The sequence below is a fragment of the Phyllostomus hastatus genome, unplaced genomic scaffold (genome assembly GCF_019186645.2).
Source record: "Phyllostomus hastatus isolate PE091 unplaced genomic scaffold, TTU_PhHast_1.1 phas_scaffold_1674, whole genome shotgun sequence".
Taxonomy (NCBI): Eukaryota; Metazoa; Chordata; class Mammalia; order Chiroptera; family Phyllostomidae; genus Phyllostomus; species Phyllostomus hastatus.
Genome location: NW_025334011.1, coordinates 11,330,175 through 11,345,617, shown reverse-complemented (window position 1 = coordinate 11,345,617; position 15,443 = coordinate 11,330,175). Strand labels below are relative to the sequence as shown.

The window sequence follows — 15,443 nt, the reverse complement described above, 5'->3', positions numbered from 1 at the left end:
ATAACTGGTCCCAGGAACATGGAGAACTCTCTTCAGTCCAGGAACAAAAGGTTCCTTCTTTCTTGCCCCACTGCTTCCTGGGGGCACTGCACTTGTCGGATGATAGAAGCTGGCTCACCAATACCTCAACCATGGGGATAAATGGAAAAGAACATGACAAGCAGGTTTTTAATACAAATATAGTTTAAAAGTTGCACACATCATTTCCTTTCCTATCCACTGGCCAAAATTTAGACATGTAGCCTCACGTGGTCACAAGGAGTCTGAGAAATAGTTTCTATGTAGGGGCTCTGAGCCTCACTAAATAAAAGAGGTGGCAGTGCATCCTTCCCATTCTGGAACAGTCATCTCCCTTCTAAAGGTATAACCCGAAAGCCCCATCCTGTTACTGAATTCAGCTCAAAGTCTACAATCTCTGGGGGGATTGATGCACAATCAGATATCAGTTTGACTCTGACCCAGTCCAGTGACCTACAGATAAGTAACCTTTGCTCTCCACCACCACCTTCACAGCCACTGTACAATGGAATGCAAATGAGATGAATGCAACTAAGTCTTACATTCTGAAAAGAATAGTAAATATATGTTCTTACCAATGATGAAGTCCTGCTGGGCAGCAATGGCAAAGAATCCTACTGTACCAGGAAAGCAAGTCCCTTGGTTAAACTTACTTCTGTTTTCTCAGAGAATCTCCTTTGTCAATTTGTCTGCTGGAACCTGGCTTTGTCTCTGGATGATTCTATTTTTCCATTTGCCTTTCTGGTCCTATATGAAGTAGACATGGGAGTATATGTGCTCCAAGGAGGCAGCAAAATACTGATACAAACTTGGGCGTCCAGGGTTGCTTTAGGAGACAATGTCAAACCATCACAGGCTTTTCAAGGAAAACTTGTAACATCTTTAACAACATAATCCTCTCAAAAGTTCAACTTACTGTCTGCCCTCAGTCAGTACCATGTGAAGGGAACCACAACTGAATATTCAGTCTGCTCATAGGTACCAAGCTTGTCACGTCTCCTATTTGCCGGCCCCTGTGGCAGATCCATCTCTCTCTCAATTTAAAGTTTACTACCTTGGAGTCCGATTCACGATGGAAGGATTTACTGTCACACCCCATTTACACAAAGGCATGCCATGTGACTTGAGATACTCCTTCCTACCTGAATGATTTCAGGCTCAACCTCTTTATGTGCTTTGGCCAATAAAATATGAACAGAAGTAACACATGCCACTTCCAAACAACTGGTTCTGCCATATTTCTTTTTCCTTCTTCCACAAAATAGTGATGTCCCTAAAAGGCCTGTTCTTTCAGCTTAGAGTAACCCAGCATGTGGAACAGAGTCATGGACATGTCATGAATAGGAAATAAACCTGTGTTGTTGTAGGGAACAAAGACTTTGTAACTGGAGCTTTAATTCACTGGTTCAAGTGGGCAGGTAAATCCTTAATTGGATCCTTGCCTGGACTGACTTCCACTGTCTGGCCAAGAAAATCTAATGCAAGGTTCTGAGAACAAACTTTACCTCTTACTATTTAGGATACAGAAGCAACTTTTCCCAACCCTGCAATACCTCATATTACTGTTCTTTCAGTCAATTCAGGGCATAGGCGATAATAGAGGAAATCTCCTTTAATAAAACTATATTCCCTTACAATTCTAACTGTAAACTGCTAACTGCAAACCATTCCATTATTTGATACTCTCTTATAGTTCTTTGCTAAAGCAGCAAGGAGTAGCCAATTCCTTTTAGCAGTCATTCCAACCACTCCCCTGGAGGTACAAACTGGATAGATACATCAGCTATCATCCAAGTAATCAGAGGTGACAATTTCACCAAATGTTTTGCCGCAGCACAGTCACCAGTTTCCTAGCCTACTGTTTGTTGACCAAGTATTCAACCTGTGCCATGCATTTTAGCTTTGTATTAAGGCAACACTCCACTTCGGGTACAAATTTGGGCATTATATAGGGTATGGGGTAAGTTCTTATGATAAACTGATGTCAAATACAGTGGCTCAAACAAAAAAGTTTATCCTCTTTCTTGAAAAAGTATAGAGATAGGCAGGTGGCTAAGAAGAGGGTCAATAGTCGGGGGAGGGGGAGCAGTAGTTGGTTCTGCTCCACAGTGTCACCCAGGGACCTAGGCTGATGAGAGAGGGCTCTGCTATACTCTTCACAGGACTTTCACCTGTGGTTTCAAGACAGTTGTTACAGTTGTTGCTGCTTTCCAGTTAGCAAGAAGGGGCAGTGGGGTGGGGAGATGAATAGGAAAGCCACCTTGATTTTAAAAAGATAAACCAGAAGTTGCACTTAACACTTTTGCTCACATCTAATTGGCCAAAACCTAATCACATAGCCATACCTACAGGCAGGGAAAGTGGGAAAATACAGTCTCCAACTACATACGGGGTAAGTCACATTCTGTACCCCGCTCCACCAGAGGGGTTCTGACACTAAAGGAAGGAAGAACTAGATACTGCACAAGGACCAGCAGTCTGTGCCACACCTCAGACCACTATTCTCAATAGTTATCAGGGAGGTTTTTTTTAAGCATACTTCAGTCTGTGGTGCCCTCCATGCAAAACTTTCACTGGCTTCCTATTCAATTAGCATTAAAACCAAAGTGCTCACAAGGGTTTACAATCCTCATGCAGTCTGCTCCCCTAGTTACCTCTCTCACCTCACCGCCTAGTACTCTTCCCCAACATAACACCAACTGTAGTAAAGATGTAAATATGAAAGGTAAAACTATGAAGTTAAAGAAAGAAAATGTAGAATAATACATTTGTGACCCTGAGTGATGAAAGACCTCAAAAGCATAAACAACATGAGGAAATTATGATGGCATTGACTCCATCGAAATTAAGGGCTTGTTATTCAACAAAGACTGGAAAAGTATGTCTGCTATATTTAGAAAAGGGATTTAATATCTAGTGATGCAAAAAACTCTATAAAAACAACAACAAAAAGACAGGAAATGCAATTGAAAATTTAGTAGAAGACAAAACAGACAATTCACAAACAGTAAAATTAAAGTTGTCAGATGTCTAAGTACAGGATGTCCCATTAAATTTTAATTAAAGATAAACAGTGAAAAACTTGTAGTTTAAGTATGCTCCAACTATTACAAGTATATACTTTCACTAAAAATTTATTTGTTGTTTCTATAAAATTCAACAGTGTCCTGTATTTTTATTTGCTAAATCTGGCAACTGTAGGTGAAATCCATTTGGCTAACAAGAGAAGTCCAGCCTTACTAGTCATCAAAGATGCAAATTAAAATTATTAGGTACTGCCTTGGTGGGGTAGCTCAGTTGGCTAGAGCATCATCCCGATACACCATACACCAAGGTTGTGGGTTCGATCCCAATCAGGACACAGGGAAGACTCAACCAATCGGTGCATAAATAAGTGAAACAACAAGACAATCAACCTTGCTCTCTCTTCTCCTTCCCCTCTCTCTCTAAAATCAATAAATTTAAAAAAAAATAAAAATTTAAAAACACCTATGGTATACCATTGTCTTTGCCAATATATGGTATACCACCAGGAATGAAGGCTTTTATGGAAGAGCAAAAAAATCCTTGTTTTTTCCACTTTACTACAAAAGATTACCAGCCTAAGATTCTTTTTCGATCAGATCATTAGGCAATAAAAGCCCAACTATTCACTGCATATGTACAGAGAAAAACACACTTCAAATCCATTTTTTCACACTGTAGGTAGACAGAACAGACGTGATCTCAGTAATCATATTCAGGCATCAAAGATACCAGTAACTTTTTCCTAGAAAAGTTAAATACCTATTTAAGTATAAATTTATAAAATTTAGATCTTGAGGATAAAAACCATTTGAGTATTGTTTAGTAGTTAAACAACAGCTTTTTAATAAATGTATCATATTAATTTTAATACTGGGTTGAGAGTAATCTCTTAAGGTTAACTATCATAGCAGGTCAGATACTTGGAATGCAAACAGAAGCAAGAATTGGGTTTCACATTTTCAAAGAGTTTTTACATAAAAACGCTTTATCTAAATAACTAATATAGCTTTATCTCTGGATAATACCTGGAATACCTGGATAATATCTGGAAGGCAGACTGGTTAAGATACAAAAGCTGCAGGTTAAGGAAGTAAGGGCTGCATATAAACAGGACAGCACCCATTCTTTTAAAAATATCAGCTTATTTCAAATGTAAATAGTCAGTGTGTACTGTATTTTAAACGGTATCTCAATACAAAAAATAAAGTATACCAAAAACTTATTTTGCCTTCTCTAACTTCAAAGATAAAGAATGCCCTCTGAACTTATTAACATCTCCATGGGAAAATAGTACTGCAAGAGATTAATTTGGAAAAATAACTATTTTTGTTACAGTTCTGGTAAATAGTCATAAACAGCTCCTTATTTTATTGTGAAGAATAAAGTGTTCTAAAATAAATATTAAACCAAAATACTTTGTATGATGGTATTATGATGTAACAACTGTGTTAAAATGATTCACAGACACTAACATGATTCAGCCTATCTTATATAAAAGACGTGCAATGTAATCATTAAACTTTCTAAAATGTTGATAACAGTAACTGCTAGCTGACTTTCAAAAAGTAACCACTTCTAGATGTTCCTCTAACAGCAAAAAACCCCAAACTTTTAGATCTATAATTCAGCATCCATCAAAACTAATCTTGGCAGGCATGTGATAGGACACTCCCACAAGAGAAAAAGTAGACAGAAAAGTAATACAGCTTTCACCATAATATTTAACACATTAAATTTCCATAAGTAATGCTACTACGTTTTTAACTACATATAAAAACAATGCTTGACACAACCTGGGTCCCAAACTATATAATCCTGAAACTGATAGAAAACAAATGACATTTCATTTCACTTACTCAGTTTTTTGTTTTATTTCATAAGAAAAGCAAAATCAAATGTATTATATTAGCATAATTGACAACATAAATGTTTGACATTAATGTGGAAAATAAAAAGGACCTCCAACTTCAATAAATGAAAAGACTATTCTTTGGCTCTTGTCCCAAGCTGGGAACAAGTGATCAAAGAACTGATTTTAAATATACCCTAATCAATCAATCTTTAAATTCTACTCAATCTTTCCACTTAAGTACACAGCTAAGAAAATCAGCCAGTTAGGGACTGTCCCCCTTCAGTACTGCTGCTCCTCATAGCTGGCCAGTCCCTTCCAAGTTTAAAATTGGCCAACCCTGAAATTGTCTCACTTCTGAAAAAAAGCCAGTCCTAAATCTCAGAACCCTATCTAAGTGCACTCTGCCTATCTGGGGGTCTATATTTTGCAAGCATAGTTCTCCTTGTTGAACAAGTATGAAATTCAGCTTTGTTTTAGCTACGCTTGAGTAGTGGACTCTTCCTCAGTAATACAATACATATTATGGTTTCTTGGTTATTAGCACGTTTCTTCATGGAGGTGTAAACCAAAATATCTAAAACAGACAACTAATATCCATTTTGGGGTCCTCAAATGGAGGCAAGATATCATCGAGGAAGTTCTACTTACCCATGTCCACAACATAGATGAGGTTTAGACATTTGAACTTTGCCACTTGCCTTAGAAGTATGTCCTGGAACTTGCCCTACCTGGTTTTCCATGTCAATCAAGAACCACATCAACTTACCTGAGAGTTTCATTACCTGGATCTCACCAATCCTTTTTGAACTAGTCATACCATGTTAGGTAGCCACGTTGTTACAGCTTACAGTTTTTGCCTTTATAAACCCTGCCTTTTTTGTTCTCTCCAGAGCTCAACTGGAGTTATTATTTGAATTTGTGCCTCTTGGATTATAGTGCTACACTCAGGTAAAGGCTTTTTATTACAACGTAGGTATTTTTTGGTTCACAGAGGTAAAAAAAAAACTTTGTTACAATAATTCAGTTTTATAGAAAGTTCAGAATCTTCACCTTTTAAATCTAATTATAATCCTTCTTGCCTAATCACCAATGCACTAACAAACAGTCTTTTTCCTTCCCCTCTCAACCCCAGACCCACAATTTCATACTATCAGTGGCCCAAATCCAGGCAACATATGTATTATATGAAACACGAATGTTTCCAACCACATCAAGAATGGAATATCATCAAATATCTTTGAACAAAATAATAATGAATCAAATGTTTAAGTCGGTATTCCTTTTGGTCTAATGAAAATGACAGTGTGGCTTAGTTCTGTAAGACCTGAAAATCTAAATTCTAAATCCTATCTTTGAAATTGATTTACTTCTGTGAACTGATAGTCTCTTTTCAGACTTTCCAATATAGAAAATAAAGTGACAATTACCAACTCCTACCACCTCACAAAAATGATGTACTCACTTAGAGTAAGATGAATTCTAAATGTTTCAGAAAAGAAAATAAAAATCAATCACTATGTTATGATTTTATTTGTTCTTCAAGCCAAGTTAGTCTGAGGTTTACATCGGCATGGATAAAAACTAAGAGAAGCAGCCTCCAAATTGACATGAAAGATGGCTGAAGAGAATAATACAGATTCACATTAGAAATGGGAGTCCTACCCGAATATAAATCCCTCTATCAGACTGGCAAAGTGAATCATGCTGGGGGCTGCTGGTGGGGGGGGGGGGGGGCTCACCCAAGTATGTATACTCAAATACAGCCAACAGCCATCTTTGTACTGTTTTTTGGACTTAGTGTTCTCAAAAAATAAATTTGAAATAGCAAGTAGTATTATCTTATAACTTATCAAAACTTCAAGTTGAGTAGCAACTTGAAGTTGCTACTCAAGTCTAATCATGGTAGTATTACAGAAAATGAATTATGAATTGACTCAAGTGACAACGTGAAGTAAGTGTGAAAGGAAACCAATGTCTCCCCAAAATATGCCATTCTGACATTGCTTATTAGAATTAAGGGCACTTAAGAAATAGCAGGTACAAGGATACTCTAACTCTCCTTTTCTCTTCCTGAAAGCAAGAGGCAAAACTTCCATGTCATATGTACTCTCCTTGTACCAGAAGGAAGGAAGGCATTATCACCAGACACAGGGAATCGAAGAGAGAAATTTGTACAAACAAACCCTGTTAAACTAACCCTTATCTTTCTAGTCACTTCACCATACACGACCTCTAGCCCAAACTCCTGTGTTTTCAATTTTCACAAATTTACTTGTTTCTTGGCTAAAATGTATAAAAGCTTCCTGCTCTGATCACTTTTTTGGGACTTCTCTTATGAAGGCTACCATGTACATGTAAAAGTTCAACAAAATGTGTGTTTTTCTCCTGTTAATCTGTCATATCAGTTTAATTCTGAGGCCCAGCCAGTGACCCAAAGAGGGTAGAAGAGAAGTTTCCCTCACTTACAGTCAAGAGACCTTCTGAGTTAGGTTAGGCACATTGGGTGAATTCATCCAGAAACTGTCAAATGTATTTATCAGAGAACACTAACCAGAGAAGCAGCACAGGCTTAGAGAAAACAGTCAAAACTACACTATGAGCTGGGCAACCCTGAGTAAGTTACCTAACATCTCTGAACCTGTTTCCTCATCAGTAAAATAAGAATAATAAGCCATTTCACAGGACAGTCAGGAAGACTAAATAAGACAGTAGTAACTGGTAGCTTTAAAAATGCTCTAAGCATTAAGGCCTCTGAGTCCTAGATTTGTTTCTGTTACTAACTTACTATAATATATATGGCAAGTCATTTGATCTAAGGTTGTTTCCTCATCTGTCAAATAATGAAGATAATGCATGCCCTACACTTTTCATGGGGTGTATGACAATCACATATGAAAATTAATGTCAAAAGTATTTTTGAAATATATAAACCATGTAACTATAAAATAATTCATTATGTACAAAAATGCAGGAGATTCAGACTAACAAACCTGTTATAACCCAGGATTATATAATGTCCAAATTAAATTAATTTTACTAAGAAAAAAATGTCACAGTCAAAAACAAACCAAGAACCAGACACATTGGTAACCAAAAGTATTCAAGGCTATTACCTACAAAAATTATTTTCCATGCAATAGAGGAACGAAATTAACTCAGCTCTCCAACAAACTAAAAACAATTCAAAACAATCTTTTATTTGAGTCAGTGTTTGCTACTTAAAACCAGCACCCCAATTTAAAAGGGGGAAGAGAGGGGGAGGGAGAGGAGGGGAGGGAGTTATATATTGTAGGGTTTCTCAACAACAGCAGTATAACTGCTTTGAATTAGATAATTAGATAATTTTGAATTAGATAATTTTTTACTGTTGGGGTTGTCCTGTGCATTGTAGGATATTTAGAAGCATCGCTCGCCCCCCAGGAGCAGTGCCCCCCCCCCACACACAGTTGTGACAATCAAATTATGGCCAATCATTGCCAATTGTCCCCAGGGTGAATTGGAGGAGGGGACAAATCATCCCGAGTTGAGATCCACTGAGCTCTCCCCCAGCACTATATTCCAATATTTATCTCACATTTATCTCTCTATAACTTGGTGACTTAGAATGCAGCTTGACACTAGCAGTTTTGCAATATAAAAACCAATAAAAGAATGCTGCCTGTAGGATAGCAACAGCTTAAGAATTAAAGATATAGTAGGGAGTTATGGCTAAATTATCCCTTCCATCAATATGGTTTTTGCTTAATCCTCTCTTAAGAATTTCTTCTTGGGTATTCTTTTGGGGAAACAACTTTGTTAACATGTGACTAGAGCTTAGTCTCCACCTATGTGGTCAAAAGAAAATCAATTCTCAAAAATTTAAGTGCTATTTATGGAATATGGAATGAATCAAAATTAAGTGCTATTTATCTATTTAAATTAGTTAAATACATTTTAAAATGTTAAGGAAAAATACACAAACTAGTATTCATCTATTACTGCCAATATATTTATTTATTTATATATGTGTGTGTGTATAGTTGGAGGTAACACACAAAAATAAAAGAAACCACAAGAAGTGGAATTTTAAAAATTATATTTAGTGCCACTACATACCATCAGTGGGCCAGACACATGGTTTTCTACAAGAAACAATGTCCATATATTACGTTTGTACTGTTAACATAAGGTAGTAGTTTTTAAATTTATGTAATATAAGTTTTAAAAGGAATTTGGAATTTACAAGTTATCTTTCATATTTCATGTGATTCTATATTTCATATGGGTCAGTGTTAGAAAGAATGGCTTCTGTCATCTTCAACTAGGAGGACTTCCCATCACTCTGGCTCTACCAGGAGCTGACAAAAGGAAGTAACCACCAATCCATCCTCGCTGAGCCTGAACTTAGAAAGTGACCAAGCCTGAGCAATCAATGGGCCATGTAAGATGGAATTCTACTTTATACCATATCTAATGTTCTTAAGGAAGCTAACTGCAATTGTGGCATAAAGAAAGACTAATCATTTCAACTCCATTCACTTTAAGGAAGGTACAGTAGTAGATTTAAAATGTTGTGAACTGCAAAATGACATGGTGTATCATTTCTACATGAATTTGTGGAAGGTTCCTGTTTAGAGTTATTGGTGGATTTGGTTATCAGATCAACTGTCACAATGAAAGCTAAGAAAGCTAAACGAAAACCAATTTTGTATACAGTAAGAAAAAAAACTCTAAATTTAACCATAAAGTCCATTATAGTGTAATTTTATCTCATCTTTTAATGGCTCAAATTTGAAATACTCATGTTAGGAAGCAATGAAATTGTGGTAAATAAATCAAAGTACAGTATGCCCTGAAAGAGATACACAGAAATAAGATACTTAGTTTTGTGTGTATTGTTCTAGTTCCTACAATCTACAATGTTCCACATGTAAAGATGTAATCTATAATTCCACCTGACATACAGCACCAGATCCCCTTTCTATGACCCAAAATATATCTCAGTGTTAAAGAGATGATCAGCAGAGAAACTCAAACTTACTTCATTACGTGGAACAAAGACTGGTGGAAACCTGCCTAAATACTTCCCACAGTCCCTCCATCACCCTCTATTCTACAAGCTACAGCTCTTCAAGCCAACTCCCTTATTTCAATAGTGAGCCCTGTCAACAACTGAGGTAATGGAACTGGAAAAACTCATCGCTCCACAATGATATTCAGATACCTGAATATATTTCATTTGGTGAAAATTATATCACTGCCAAATAAAACTAATGTAAATATAGTAAAAACATGCATGATTTTGAGGAATTCTTTTGTTGAAAAGGACTGGGTAAGCCTCAAATTCATCCTGCAATTGCTTAGGCATTCTTGTGCCTCTTTGACCCCTTCATGCCCTGTTCCTTAAGTATACTGGGTGGAGGGGGCTGTAGAAGGCCAGCATGAACTAATCAGCATGCATTTATGCAGTTAGTCAGCTCTAGTTTTATTCCCTCAGGCCTTTCCTCATACTCAGCTCCTCCAGGAAAAGTGCTGTTTTATTCATCTCTGAACTCCCAAAACCTAACCAAATGCCCTGCATATACAGTCATTACTAACATCTATTACCTGGCAGGCATTGGATTAGAGACTAGTGGTAGAGAAGTAACAGAGGAACAGACCTCACCCTTGTGGAATCTCGTGGAAGGGGGACATTGAATATTGGCTGCATGAACAGAATCAAGTAATGAAAGACCAGTTAGCACAACCCCGCTGCCAACCAAAGCTTAGATGAGGAACAGTCTTTCCCTTCAGAAATATAAATGTGTCTCTCCAGTCCTGACCATTCCCAAGTTCTATATTCATATATCCAACTGCCTACTCAACATGTCAACATGGAAGTAGTTGCAGGGATTAACTGCATGGACATGAAGCCAGACCGTTTGGGTTTGAATCCCAGCTCCATCACTCACAAGCTAGGTGACTTTAGGCAAATCATTTGTAACTTCTCTGTGCCTGTTTTCTCATTTGTAAATGGAGGGCATAATGATTCATTCATACTACATACAACTGTTATAAGGATTTATATGTAAGAGTGCTTAAAACCCTTCCTACTACACTGATATAAGTGTATGCTTACATCATGCTTACTGCTATTAGTAGTAGCACCACTACTAGTATGATGAAGTCTGTCAGGAATCTGAAATTTGTCCAAAAACCGAATTCATGGTTTTCTTCTCAAATCCCTTTCGCCCTTCTCGGTAAATAGCACCACTACCTGCCAGTTATTCCAGCCTAAAACCTAAGAATTTTAAGTTTCAGATAAACCCACATTGGTAAGTCCACACCAGCAGCTCTACCTTCAAAAGTATATCATGAATTTGACTACTTCCTACCATCTCTACAACCACCTCCCCCAGCCCAAGATACCACCTAGTACAGCAATGACTTTCTATCTTCCCATCTTCAACGCTCCCTGCTCCACGATTTTCGGTTAATTCTCCATCCAGTAACAATGAAATCAGATGTCATTCCCCTGATACGAACCTTCCAATGGTTTCCACCACACTTAGGAGAGATGATGCCTGGCCCCCCAGCATCATTTGCCACTACTTTCCTCCTTCCTTGCTGTGTCCTCCACACTGTTACCTTGCTGTCCCTTCGCACCTCAGGCTTGTTTCCACCTCAGAGCATTGTTCCATCATTGTTCCAGCTGTGAGGCAGTACCGCATGGCCATTTGGAGCATGGACTCTGAGGTCAGATTACCCAAATCCATACAGTCTCTATGACATTTTAGTTGTGCAACCTTGAGCAAATTTTTAATCTTCCTGTGTCCTTTCCTCGTCTATAAAAATAGGAATATGAGTACTTACTTCATAAGGTGGTTGTAAAAATTTAGTGTTTAGAAGAGTGCCTCACATACAAGCTTTGCCTAAGTATTTACTGCTATTATTATTCCTCACTGAAATGTTTCACCTCCAGCTCATCCTCCACTTTAATTGACTCACCTTGTCCCCTCTTTGGAAAAACCTTTCCTGATAGGCCGTCTAAAAATAACCTGCCCAGTTCCCCCACACTGTCTGTTTTTTTTTTTATCTTCCTTTGCATCACTGGATGTATCACTCTAACGTGATACCACATACTTATATTCTGTTGCTTGTTTCCCCACTGGAACACCAGCTCCACTAGGTTGGAGATTTGATCTTGTTTGCTGCTCTAGTTCTAGTTCTGACTCAGAACCTGAGTTGGAATGCACACATATCTTATTTCTCTGATCCAGGGCTAGGAGACCAATGCAAATTTCTTAATTGCAATATCATACTTACCCTTTCATTCTCACACTCATGATCTCATCTGATCCCTGAAAAAGCAACAGCAGATATACCATCATCTCCATTTTAGAGAGAAAAAAAATTTCAAATTTGGGTTGACTTGTCTTTGGACACAAAGGTAGCAAATGATAGAACAAATATTAGGACCGCTGCTTTCAAAGGTTCCTCTAACTCAAATGGAAGGATATTACACCCTTGAACTAAATTTATAGAAATGTTATCTATTTCCTGAGATGTGTACAACATTCTTCCCTTTTAAGTTCCCGACAAATACTTGCCCTTGAATTTGAAAAGTATTATAGTAAAGTACAAACTCATCAATAATGTATTAATCCATGGCAAGCCAAATAATTCAAGCAGTCATATATGACGATCGTATATTCCAAGTTTACACAGCAAAATTCCTAAAACTCAGTGTATCTGTATTGAGTATAATGTACTAGTTTCAACATTCTAAAAGCTTTCTCTGCAAAACCCACACAAACGGGACCTGGAAATTGCCAAGATCCTTATGATAATGGTGCAGGTTATTTCTTGATCCCTGTTCCACCAAGTTCAGTGACAATAGTTCAGACCGCTAATCAAGCTCAATTGTTGTCTGTGATCAGATTAGGGTGAAGGGCAAGGTGAAGAGGCAAAATTGGGAAAAAGGTCACTATCTACAAGCCCTCTGTCAAACCATTGGCCATCACATTCTCAGAATAACCAATTGTCTTTATAAGCTTTCTTCCAGTGAGTTCATATGTTTGTATTACTTCACTTGCTCTCACAATCCCCATTCCTGTAAGAATGACAATTAGGAAACTTTTAGGAAAGGAAACTTTTAGGAAAGGACAATTAGGAAAAGTGACTACTTTTCCATTTTACACAAAAAGGAAACTAAGGCAGCAAGTGGTTATCTTTATAACTTGTCTTCAGCGATTTGGTAACTTGTGGGATGTCAAGAGAAGCCTGGATATAGAATATCTAAAGGAAACTTCTAGCCCAGACTTCACACGTCAAACTTCTGGGCTGAAGGGAATCCAAGTCCCCCTTCATCCATAAGGAAGAAAGGAGACTTTCATTTAGAACTTCCCCCTTCCTTGACCTGGCTGTCAGGCTCCTAGAGCCCTACAGGCCCTGGAGGAAAAAGTGGGGGGCCCCGCCCAGCGGGGTGCGGCCTCCCCTCCCCGCACTCCTGGCCCTCCTGGCCTTCCTGGCCCTCCCACCCCAAAGGGCGCATTCCCGCTCCGGGCGGGCACCTGTCCCTTAACCAGGTTCGCGGCTCCCCCGGTAGCACCAGGATCTAACAACCCACAGCCTCTACCAACACCGGGAAGACGAGCAGCAGGACGAGCCCCCGCAGGCCCAGGTAGCTGCAGGAATCTTCCGAAACTTACAGTTTTCCTACAGCATGCGCGTCACGGCGAGGTGACGTCACGGGACCCGGCGTTCGGGAAGGTCAACCCTTGGGTCGGGGACCGCTTCGTCCCCACGGCTCCGCCCCCCGCACGCCGGCGGAAGACACACCCCTTTTCTCAGGGCCCGCCCCAATCGTGGGGCGCAGGCGCACACCACCTGCGTGGCCGCCTGCTGGTGGGGTTCGCGTGTCCTGCTGTCTAGGTTAGGGGCTGCTCGAGAGAGCTCTTGACCTGGTTACGGGTCTGTCAGTAGAAGGGGTGAAGACCCCGGGGAACACCGCAAGCAAGCTGTTGGTCAGGGGATTTGGGTAGGACGCCAGAGTTGTGAGGCGTATTTTCCACAGGCACTGTTGTCCTTTTCTCACGTGTTGTTAAAAGTTCTCCACGTGTGGAAATAGGCATTAGCTCTGCATCAGGTGCCTGCGGGTCCCCGCGGGGAGGTGTCAGGGCTCCCACCGGCCCTCGCCCCCGCCCCTGACCCCGCCCCGAGCTTCCCTCCAACAAGGCCCGCCCCGACTCGGCCCTGCCCCCTGGAGTCCACCCTTCCGGCCCCAGCTAGCTGATCCGTCGAGCGCCCGCCTACCCCGCCCTGTCCCGTCGTCACTTCTAGTCTTTTCTTTTGAGATTTTAGTCTTTTCACCTTATACTAGACTTCCCGTTTTGTCTCAGCCTCTATTAAATTTAAAAATGGTGACCTGCGTAAACAAATATATACACTTCTTCGCTGATGTCAAGTTTCCACCACCTCTCGTTCATGTGACATCTTTCTGTCCCCAACCCTGGGTTTCTGCTCTTTCATAATTTTACAGACGATAAGTTCTAGTTAAAAGCTCAGCAGAAGGGAAAAAGGTAGGTTCCAAGAACTGACAATATATTCACGGATTATTTATGGCGTGTAGAATTCTTAGAGTACTATTACAAGTAGAAAACAATGTTATGGTAAAAAGTTGCTGGGACAAATTTGCCTTGAGGGAAAATAAATTAAATGGGAAAAAAAGGCCTTGGAAATAGACCCTATTGAAGGTAGCAAGGACACTTTTAAACACTTACTTGGAATCATGACAAATGATTAGACCTGGGATTTTGCCAGGCAGATCCAGGGTGTAAATAAAACCCGAAACAATGGTTGCTTTGCACTCTCATTTAAAATATTACAGTTAATTTCATAGGAAAGAATGATGACGAGAATGTTAGCCTTTAATTCAACATCTGAGCTGGTCAAAAATAAACATGTATTATTCAGAAAAAAATCTAAGTTTTTAAAAGTTTCCGTGTTAAAAAAGTATTTGTACATTTTATCTTAATATAATTTCATGATGCTTTTAATGATCATTATCAACCAATATGAGTAATGTGTGAAGTTTATACATACTAATTTTAACCATAATAAGGTTTTCTGTGGAGCAATGATACAAAAATTAACAATTTTTTTAAGTTCTACATAATTTTAAAATGACATTTTTCCTTGCAAAACAGGGATTTTAAGAAACCTCTAAATTGTTACTAACATTATTTACAGGTTTATAACCTGTTTTATGTATGTCATCCCAGAAATTAGAATTCTTTTTCAATGAGTTTTTAGGTATACCTGTCAACCAAAAGTTGCTGCCACCAATCCAATGCCAAGAGGAGTCCCAATCTGGAGGGCAGAGAAAGGAGAAACTTTATTCAGGTAAACAAACAGTTCGCAAACCCAGGAAACACAGCCTCCAGGGAAACCAAAAGTGTTCCCAGTCTTCGTCCCTGATTGGCTCATTTTTATGCAAATGAGGAATCCAAATGTGCACAGTCTGGTTGGTTTAAGCAACACATCCTGATTGGTAGTTGTAGAGCTTCTCTGATTGGTCAGTAAAGAT

The 15,443-nt window shown here is 39.0% G+C and overlaps 1 protein-coding gene across 20 annotated transcripts in view; it reads right to left on the bottom strand.

Annotated features, from left to right (window-relative positions):
• ZNF438 (zinc finger protein 438) overlaps positions 1-15,220 on the bottom strand; it is a 170,553-nt gene extending 155,333 nt beyond the window's left edge. For 8 of the 20 annotated variants that reach the window (XM_045857826.1, XM_045857830.1, XM_045857834.1 and 5 more), the window contains exons 1-2: positions 13,567-13,696; positions 12,182-12,216 (exon numbers count right to left, since the gene is read on the bottom strand). The gene's annotated coding sequence lies outside the window, so the exon portion shown is untranslated. The other 12 variants (XM_045857824.1, XM_045857832.1, XM_045857833.1 and 9 more) reach the window with 10 other exon arrangements.
• Positions 15,221-15,443: the final 223 nt, after the last annotated feature.